This window comes from Acyrthosiphon pisum, chromosome A1, assembly GCF_005508785.2.
Source record: "Acyrthosiphon pisum isolate AL4f chromosome A1, pea_aphid_22Mar2018_4r6ur, whole genome shotgun sequence".
Taxonomy (NCBI): domain Eukaryota; kingdom Metazoa; phylum Arthropoda; class Insecta; order Hemiptera; family Aphididae; genus Acyrthosiphon; species Acyrthosiphon pisum.
Window position 1 is genome coordinate 47038112 of NC_042494.1, and position 11714 is coordinate 47049825.

The following is an 11714-nucleotide window of genomic DNA, read 5'->3' on the forward strand; positions in this document are numbered from 1 at the left end:
TAAATTTAAATAAATGGTGTACCTATATTGTAATTTAAATTTAAAATTCCTAATAATATATTCGTACTTATCATTAAATTAGACTTTAGATAAATTAAAATTCCAATGAAGTTAAATACAAATAAATACAATTAATGTATAATATTATTGTGTTACAACAATTGACTAGGTATAATATCCTCTAAAAATAAGTAAAATAAATACATTTAAAACTAATAGTAGACAATCTAAGATAAAAATAAGAGATACTACATGGAATATGTCTAAAAACGTTTCGAAATTAAATGGTCTACCTTAGACTCATTGACCCATGCGAACGCTATTGGCCTTAATGCATCTATGTGTAACTTTCTACTGGGCGTCTACAAGCATTTTTGAAATGTACACTTACTAATGGCAGTAGAGTAGACACATATTGTAATTTGCCAATTCTTTCCCATAACTCGTCGTGTGATTCTGGGGAAAATAAATTGTGTGTACAATTGATATTTCTAAAAATAATAAAACTGTAAACAATACAATACAATTGTACATTTTTGAAAATTAAAAGTACCTAAGTATGGTCGTATAGACGATATAACGATACTATTAGCAGAGTGACTGCATTTAATATTAAAGGGTATAATAACGAACGTCCGTTTTATTAACATTTAACACAATGTTAAAAATATTATAGCTAGGTACCATGTTGGTATAGCGTTAATTCTTGTTTACCAGGCGCCTATATCCACATAGCATATATCATGAATAATGTATATATGTATACTAATATCGTCTAGATGGCTTAGATACCTTTTGGGGATATAAATTTAAACTTCAATAATTTTTAATTGTATACTAACTGTAAATTATATACTGCCATTGTTTAAACATTTATTTATGTGCAAATATCAGTTAAGATATTGTGAACATGATGCGTATTTGATATTTAAAAAAAAAATGTTTGCAGTTAGGAATAACCATAAACTATTTTAAAATAAAATAACAATGGAACACTTCCTCATTAATTTTATATATAAATAAAAATATATACATATGATATATTATATATATATGATTTTATAGTTAATATGTATTAGGTATACCGTTGTAATTTAAATTTAGAATAGTTTTTTATTTTTGTTTATCAAATTAATTTACTTATAACTTTATGATTTCATTTATGAATATAAATAAAACAATTTTCCTAATCGTTGTGCCTTCTCTAGAATATTTTTTAAAACTTATTCGTCCAATCAATGTCATTGCATGAAATGTCTAATACATTATGAATGCATAATACAACAGGCTTGATCTGGCTTACCGTCGTCTATATTAATATAAAATATTCTACATTTATTTACGAATAAACACAGAGAATAATAATGCCAACATTCCACATTTCCACGGTCCCTTGGTCTTTGAATTCTAAATTCTAATTTACTCAAATGTGATATTATATGTTTGTATTCACAAGGATCAGACTTGGGCATAATACATTAATTTAGATAATATATTATATAATGCAATATACATAATACATAGCTCTTGCCAATCATCTCGAACTGAATGCTCCCTCTTACACCCATTGTCATTGCTCGGACAGTTATGAAACAAAAATAACATACAACTTGAATGTCTCACATTACTTAAAAAAAAAAAAAAAAAACACCAATCATGACGTGTCCTCTCCAGCTTCCATGGATTATGGAGTAGATACCTATACCTCAAAGCACGCAAATGCGCAAATGCGCAAAATTATAATATTTAACTGATTCCTCACCACGCCTATTACCAACTATCACGATTTAGTTTATTATATTGTTCGGGGATTTGTAATGCAATTCGAATAAAAATTATTATCTTTCGTTATTTTACTTTAAATTCACTTTGTTTTATTTGCTGTTGATCTTCATTCGAATTGTATATGATATAATAATTATTAGAGCTGTGAAGGTCTCGATGAAAACCAAAAATAAACAATGTATTTAACTAATGGGTTATGATTAATTATAACAATAAATTATAATTAACTAACTAATCAAATTAAATTTTTTTTATATCATTGACAAATGTATAATACTATTATATAATATAACATGATATAGCACACGATATGTTTATATTATTAATACATTATTATGTCTCTTTTTATAATTAGGTACCTAAGTATTGTATGAATTAACATTTTTATCTCTACTAATCAATGTTATTAAACTCACGTAAAACAAATTGCAACAAGTACATTCAATTATAATGATGACAACATATTATTTTAATGGAAAACGTCTACTACCTATTATAATAACCATTATTTTAATTACTCACTATTCAATGGAATAATAATACATAATATTCAACAAGATAAAATTAAAATTAAACCTAATTGGTGTTTAAATTTATTAGAATAGACAGCTGATATTATATAGTTATCAACCAATAGTAAAATAAAGACACAACCTTCTTCACTGTTTTTAGGGATAAATAATGCAATTTAAAATATACCTAATATCGAAATAGGTGACAAATTAAAATATAAGTAAAAAAATAACGTTTAAAAATTCTTCTACTTCTCATTTTTTTTTTAAAATGTTATCACACTCTACACAGTATAATAAGTAAAAGTAAATTTGATAATTAATGGTTATTGACAGGAGGTTAACATTTAAGGGCAGGTACTCAGCAGTGCTACCCGATCTGTTTAACGGTGTGATAATATAATAAATAAATTATAATATTATTGTACTTCAAATTGGTTTGGTATAAAATTGTAGAGTATAAGTAATTTAATAACTTATATATATATATAATATCGTTGTATTTAAAGCGATCTTAGTTACGCGAGTAAAACATATTTTTATTTTGTTTACTTTGCCTAGGTACCTACTGGCATATTATTACAACCTATATTGGTTTTGTGAAGTATTAGTAGTTCTTTTCATATTGATATTGTAATAATTTCAAGTAACGATTACACGCCCTACTCAAGAAACAAATAATAAAACTTGTGTAATTTAAAGACAAAAAAAAAAAAAAATGTAGACTGTAAAATAAATATGTTAATAACCAATTTTTATCATGAGCTCTAACGTATGGTTAAAGAAATAAGTGTTGATGACTAAAGTAACAATAATAAGTAAAGTAGGAAATTTAAATTATTTGTTTAGCTACTTAATATTATGATATAGGTACAAGTATACCTACAAGCAATGATTATCAATCATAATACTGTTCTTGTTCAACACGTTTTTATTTTATTTTTAGTTTATTTAAATTGTATAAATACATATTATATTATATTATATAAATATAATTTAAAAACAATAAATATAAAATTATGCTATACTAGCTGATCCCGTGCACTTTGTTACCTGTTAAATGTACAAACTGTATATTACTCAAACTTTATTCAATGCAATTTTTAAATATTTGGTGTTTGATGAACTAGATTTATCTTAACTTTTCTGTTGCCTGGAATAAAAATTCTGGTTCGCAGCAATATATTATCAGATAGGCAATCTACCTGCGGTAGATCGCCGACCCCGTGTTGTTTGTACGTAAGTGTGAATTAACTCTAAAGTATCAAAGCTATACCAAGTTTGATGTTTTTACTTGATATAACTTTGATAAAAAAAAACAAATAAAAAAAAGTAAATTTAATCCTTTTTAAAATATAGAAAGCAGAAAGTAATTTTTTAACCCTTTCAAAGAAGTGTAACCATTTTGTAAAATTAATCCTTTCGAATATGTCGTTTTTTTAAATTATAACATATTATCATTTAAATTTTTTTTAACCCTTTAAATTGTTTAGCCCTTTGTGGATTTTAAACGTATTTTTAAAAATTTAACCCTTCTTTTAAAAGTTAAACTTTTTCAATGTTTTCTAAAAATTTGACCCTTCTAAAAAAAGTGTAAAGTAAAAAGTAGAAAGTAAAAAATTTAACTCTTCTTAAAAAGTAAAAAGAAAAAAAAACAGATTTACCTATCCCTTTTAAAATTAGCATAATATCTTCTTCCATGAAGTCTAATCTACACACAAACATTCATTTATATAAATATATATATATATAATATATATATTATATAATTGTATCCTAGTTGCATTACCGCTTTTCCGTGAAGTATTTGATCGTCTTGGTTGTGGCATGGTATTGGTAATGAGAATATCGGCACAATAAGACTAAGTCGTACGTAGAAAATACGTGATTGTGTAATTATAGTACCAAGGTGGATTATAGTACATTTAATTTTTTTTTTTTTTTTATTTAAATGGTTGCTATTGATTATAAAAAAATATTATAATTATTATTATTATTATTATTATTACTATCTATATATATAAAATATAAGATTAAACACGTATTCCATCTCCATGGTGATTCAAAAAAGTTTATTTTACTCCGTGGCATTGTGAATCATGTGTTTTTTCACATTGCCATTGGTTACAAAAAAAAATATTATTATTATTTAGTTTATTCATCACCACCACGTAATTTTCCTCTAACCCCGTAACTCTCTCAATTTTTCTTTCATATTATGTTTCTCCTGACAATAAAGGACACAACAAAAAAATAATTAGCCAAATCGGTTCAGCCGTTCTTGAGTTATAAATAGTGTAACTAACACGACTTTCTTTTATATTATATAGATATAAATACACAGACTAAAACTATACAGACTAAACTCTGGAACTACTTATCAGATTTTCTTGTACATATTATATATATGTATATTGACAAAAGATAATTATACAAATCAACAAACATAACCGATTAACCAATAGCAACCAATATATTATACACCGGTGGATTTTCCTAAAATTGTCTTTCATATAAACCTTCTCCGTGAAATACTCTTTCGCTTAAAAAAAAAATCAAGAAGATCTGATAAGTGGTTCTAGGTTCAGCATGTACAGAGATTTTCATTTCACATTTTTATAATTAGATGATATCATATTATAATTTATATTAAAAAAGAAAAGTAAATAGTTTTTTTTAAAATTAATGTTATTATTATAATAGTTTACAAAACCATTTATAAACAAAAATTTCCATCGGAAATCTCAAAAATCCAGTTTGAGCACCTCCCGAGGTTGGTCCTCTCCCTTTTTAAATTAGCCTATCTTTTAAGTTGGACCAAATTACACACAGTGTAAAAAATTTCATCAAGATCCGTCCAGTAATTTCGGAGTTCATCAGTCATCCCGGACAAACATTAATTGTGACACAAGATTTATATATATATATAACTATAAGAAGTATATCATTTATTAGAGAAACATAAAATTACATGGTATCATATAAGTAACCATGTAAACATTATTTAATTTTAGATTTCAATATAAAGTAAAGATTCTAAAATCTAAAGAAAAAATACTATAATATTATACATCTATTTTGTTAAATAAAATCAACATTATTGTAGACTAATAACTTCCGTCTGCTCAGACTCTAAAATAATTATTTTCTGAGTTTAATGATTTTGTTAAACATAAAGGGCTGCAATGCGTGTGTATTCAACCTGAATGATAGGAAATAGGCGCATGTGTTTATTTTTGGCCCTCACTCAAAAAGTCTGTTCATGCGTATTATTTGCAACTAATAATGTTTTCCTAGAAAATTGTTTTACTCATCGCAAATGACATAAATCGGAAAAACCACATAAAACACGTTCACGGTGGATTTGTCTTATTAAATTGAATTTAAAATTTATCCATTTTATGGTTTAAACATTGCATAGATTGTAATATTGTATATTATAGTTTATGATTATCCTTATTCTTAAATTATACCAAATTATTTTATTTTTTTATGTTTGTTAATGAGGACATTGTGGTTGGGATTTTAAAAATTATAATATTGTGTATAATAACCATTTCAAAAGGTAACAATAATAATAATTATTACATTTAACTGAATTATTTGTATTCTGTTTTTTTTTTTAAATTACTTCATTTATTTGTAGTTAGTAAATAAATATATTTTAATAACATTTAAAAAATATAAAACAATTTAAAATGTTTTAAAAATGTACAACATCAATACTCAATAGTACCTACGTATATATAAATTATGAACATTTATGCGACCATTTATTTAGTTTTGATTAGGGTTAATAAGCTTCAGAACTTAAGTCAGAACCTAGTCCAATTGTCTTAGTTTTATACAATATGGACCATATAAAAAATAATGGCATGACGAGAAGCATTTGTTTTTTATGTCTAAAATATTATTATAATATTATAGGAAAAATATAGTGGCTTGAAAATATATTGACGACTGTGTATTTAAAAAATTGAAATATTTTCTCAGGGGTTTTGTAATGTTTGTATAATAATATTGAATATTATACGTATACGATTTCAAATATTTGAACACAAGCCGCATAGTGTTACATACGAGCTTAATAATAAATTGTTGAAAATCGTATCCCATTAATTATTTTTAAGATTAAGTACCTACCATTAAACTGCAGAAACCTCCCAGGATCACTGTGCAGTACCCACACCATAAGATGTACCTACTCGGAATCGTTTTGTATAATTATCACAGGTTTTTTATTTCTAATTTTAAAAACACTAATATTACGCCCTGAGGTGAAATGAGTACCGACTGAAGTGTTTGCGTCTAACGTGCTAATACGTATATTATTGTTAACTCTGATTGTAGGAGGGAATTTATTTAAAAGAATGTCACCAATGTTTGTAGGTACATGACGTGTTTATGTGCCGAGCGTCTATATGTTCTATGCTAAGCATAATTATAGTATTGTGTGGATTGGGTGAGCTCAGTATCTACACAGAATTATTATACTATAATTCATTTATACAGTAAAAATTGCAACGAGCTAACAAGAATATTACATTCAATATCATCCAAACAAAAGTTATTCGAAATCATACGAATTTTTGAGATTTTTTCTAGAGTGCCTCGACAATGTTTATTATATTCCAAGAAAATATTGATTTTCACATGAATTATTTTATTTAAACAAATACCTATGTATATATCATATTTATTAATTAAACATCTCCTTCGAGCTAATTTATAATAACGCTTCAATAAATAAATGTCATCAAATTAAAACCTTATACCTACCTATGAAAGAAAGAAAAAGCCAAAAGCGTATACTGTGCATTCCAGTATATTACTTCATCTATAAATATTTGATTAAAATATAACATATTAAATAAATAAATATTACACTATTATTTTTTGACAGACGTTTTGAATTTAAACCATGACTATATAAAAAAAAAATACATTCAATAAAATAAGGTAATTTATGAGATTTTATAATGATTGAAAAAACCTATAAATCATCAACCATACTTAGTTATAAAATACAAAGAGCTAATAGCTCAGTTGCCAGAGATTTCACTCAATTATATTTTAGTAAAATAATAATTAAAATTTGGTGTATCTATATTATTTTGGTATGAGAGTTATACTCAATACATTCAGGAACGTATTTAGGGGGAGGAACCAAGCCCCCTCACAACAGAGATCACATTATACACATACATAATTCCATATTTTTTTAGGAGAAATATTTTATCTCATAATTTAACAAGTTGATAGGCACGACTGCTGTAGCATTTGCCAACTAAAAATCCCATTTAGGATCATTTTGTTTTTTTTACGCTTGAAATTCTAATGTTACACCAGTCACATGGAACATAAAACTTTAAATTGATGAACGCTATACCATGCACTGTCCATCAACGTGGTAATTTATTTAAAAAGTGTAAGTAAAAATAAAAAAATTCATGTTTAAGTATTTATTGCACCTGGATCCTGGTAAGGATATTAAGGTAATTTTTAATAAATAAGTATACCTATTTATATATTTAAAAAATGAATAATGTAAGATTGTGGTGATTATTTTATTTATTCATTTTTTTTGTTATTTTATATTTTATTATAATTATAAATATACTACGCCAAATCTGAATAATAATGTAACAATAATACCAGAAGTGATAGATTTGTTAACTTATATAATATAAAATCTGTGCAAGATGAATATTTGTGTGAAGTACAATTAAATAAACCCTTAGATCAGCCATGGGGTGATACCAACATATAACTTTGTATTTATTATAATATTTTAATTTATTGCTAACAATTTATTATGATTCATTAATTTTAACAAGGGTCTAAAAATAATTATGTAAAACAATACATTCTACTTCAAATGTTCAAAAAAATTAATTTTTAAAGAATGATCTAAATACTCGGGCATAATAAAAATTAGTAGCGTCGAACTGTGTATCAAAAAGTTATTCATCGGGAAATTTCGTAATTGCAGTTTAACGACTTTAAATTTCATTTCTTAAAAATTAACATAATATTTTAAATTTCATATTTTTCAACGTACATACAAAATCTTTATGTTTAGCATCATTAATATCAATACTTACAACATAATATATATTATATATTTTTTATTCAGCCGTTATTGAAGGTGTAAAATAAATCATTATTTTTACGTTATCCTTATAAAAACACATAAGTGTTTTATTCATAAATACAATTTCACGAGGAAATATACCTATACCCTATATAGTACATTACACATGTTTAGCATAAATCGGAGCTGGATATAATATCAAATTGAAAACGGATTACTGAAAGAGCTTTGATGGTGAACTTTGGTTTATGCATGCCAGTATTGAAATTATTTTCCATTAAGTTTTCTGCACACGACGAATAGACATAAACCGATATTGGGCTTAATGTTGAGTTTTTTTTTATTGGAAAATATAATTTGTATATGAATGAGTACAATATGTTATAGACAAATGAATAAAAAAAAAATCAGACATAAACATGATAAATATTTTAAGTTTATAATTGAATGTTTGCAGTACCTAGAACACATTACTTATATTTTATGCTGAAGTTACGTCTCCATTTCTTCAATTTTAAAAAAAAATTGTACTTTAACGTACTGTCTATTATAATACTATAATTGTAAGAATGCAACACAATTATGTTACGATATACACTGATAAGCCGTGGCATAAGTAATTAAATTAAGTCTGGAATAAATAAAATTAAAACATTTAAATTTTCTATATAATGTAAAATATAATGTCATAATATGGTTTCAACTTTCAAGTGTGTCAATTAATTTAAAGGTGTAAAAACTAAATACAAACTACCAAAAACGGTTTATTACATTTTTATAAATCTGATGAAAACTATAAGTAACCCAAACAACTTTAAAGTTACAATGTGAAATTTCTATGGCATTGTAAAGTTCATTCTCTTGTACTCTAATAACACATATAGCTATTAGTCTAGCCACAGGGTCTGTTTCTCACAATAATGCTCTTCAACGGTTTCGAGACAATCAGAATCTTGATTTTAAATCTAATGATTGTATTGCTTACATTGACTCAATATGTCAATTTTCCAATATCCAAACTTGACGGCAGAGAATTGTAATTATAATATTTATTAAAAGCATTTATATCTCCATTTTGAATTCCTGTCTATTATAACATGAAAAGTCAGCACTAAAATCAAAACTTAGTTTTTCATACCAATTTCAGAATTTTTGAGTGAATAATACATATTATTATTATATTATTATAGGCGATTTTACCACATATAACCTTAGTATTTCCTACATTCGTTTTTAGTTTGTTACTATTATTATAGTATTATATAAGTAAATTATAAGATAGAAAGGACGGAACGTTAAATTAAATATACTTTAGGTTAACATAAGTTTTGCTTGATAACTCAAACTATTATAGTATTTTAAATTTGATTTATTAATAATTGTATTACTAGGTATGCATTAAAATGACATGTAATATAATATAAAAATAAAAAAACATTCTAAAATTAAATATAATTTGTACGATTTTATTTTAACTATTTAGGATTATTTATGCTCTATAATGCACACGTAATACCATTATTTTATAACACTGAAAAGGGCGTTGTCTTACTTATTTCCTAAAAGATAAATTACACCCACTGTAATAATACTACAAGCCAAATAGCTTATATTTTACTAATTACTTTTATTTTAAGCATTATGGCTGAACTTGAATAATAATAATAAGATTGTTAAATAAGTGAAGAAATATTTTGAGACGCACTTCAATATAAAAAAAAAAAAACAATGTTGAAAAAAATGACACCCCGGACAGTTAAGTGTGACATTTGTCTTACCTACTTTATTAGTTATTTTTGTAATTTTTTGGAGATAATATATTATGAAGTATCTTTGATGTAGCTTTTTATATTCATTAGTAACAATTTTTATTTCCTCGTATCTATCAATAGGTATTTTGATATAAAATATTTGAATTATAATAAAATTAATACAAATATAAATTTACTTGCAAGGTTTTTAAATTAAAATATTTCTTTCTATACTTTATGCCCCTCTCCCCTCTTCAACCAAAAAAAAAGTATATTTTTACATTTTTAGTTATATATTTTCTGTTGGCCTTAAGTACCAAAATATAAAATATGAAATAAAGAAAATGAAAGATACACATCTTGTATTGGCTCTTTATTTAAAAATAATAAATTCGATTAAAAGTCAAAATATGTAATGCAAGTATAAAACTCTCTTTTTCCGTAAATGTGGCTACATTTACGGAAAAAACAAATAAAACTTGGAAAGTAAATCATAAATTTGATTGTTTATAATTTGTCACGAATCAAATTCGAAATAAATAACAAATAAAAATAGTACCTCAGTAAATAATTATAATTGTGAAACATTAAAACTGTAAATATGCCTTTGAATTTGTTCACTGATTTCCTGTAATATTTATTTTAAGTTACAATTCTGCTGCCAAAATATTATATAAAATGTGAAATTCTATTTATTTTATTTTTTTAACATATAGGCTCTCTAGGTTATACCTACTGTATATTATATCATACATAATTATTTTCTAATCCTGGCACAAATTTCTCATTTCATCACAAATCTCTTCATATAAAAATAGTTACATCAAATTATACATTATAATAAAAATAATATCTCCAGTACATATCATAGTTTGATACTATACCTGACTCTTGGATATATCATATGGACAGCGTATTATATAAAACCAATTATATTTTTAAATAATAATCAAACAACTATAGATTGAAAATACGACGTATTGTTACTAAAAAAAAAAAAAAAACAAAACAAAAAAATAATAATAATTTATACTCATATCTGCCTCATAAATCATCAAAAATGTTTCATCGTCACGCACTGTATGTGTAAATGCATAAATAGTAATACGCGTACCAACGTGCATTACATTAGTAACAATACATTTGATTATATAATGGTTTTCATGCATAATGTAGGTAGATTTCTGTAAGCCTTTTCTAAATGCGTCCAAAAAGTGAAAATACGACGTGAAATGAACAAAATTATGAAATCGGAGTTAATTTTATTTTTAAATGCTCATAAACGTACAAGAGATTATGTACGTAGAGACTTGGAATTTCCACCAAATAATTATATTAGCATTTTCTGAACATGAGATGATTTTAAAAATAATTTACCTCGTTATGTGCAATTTATAGATATTATTTGAAATAATGAACTTTTTTTTCGATTCATTTATATTTTGTTTGTGAGTAAAAAGCATGAAAAAAAATACATGATGCATACATTTTTTTTATTGGAATTTAAAAAAGTGTCGTAATTTCAATTTTGTATGAGTGATCGAAGTATTACGACATATTCAAACAATCAAA

General features: G+C 25.0%; 1 protein-coding gene across 9 annotated transcripts in view; it reads right to left on the minus strand.

Moving 5' to 3' along the window:
- The window catches only part of LOC100167740 (potassium channel subfamily T member 2), a 230443-nt gene that overhangs the window by 174590 nt on the left and 44139 nt on the right, over positions 1-11714 (minus strand). For 6 of the 9 annotated variants that reach the window (XM_029487173.1, XM_029487166.1, XM_029487172.1 and 3 more), the window contains exon 2: positions 392-456. The exons of the other annotated variants lie outside the window; for them this stretch is intronic. The gene's annotated coding sequence lies outside the window, so the exon portion shown is untranslated. The remainder of the gene's footprint in view (positions 1-391; positions 457-11714) is intronic. 9 annotated transcript variants of the gene reach the window in all.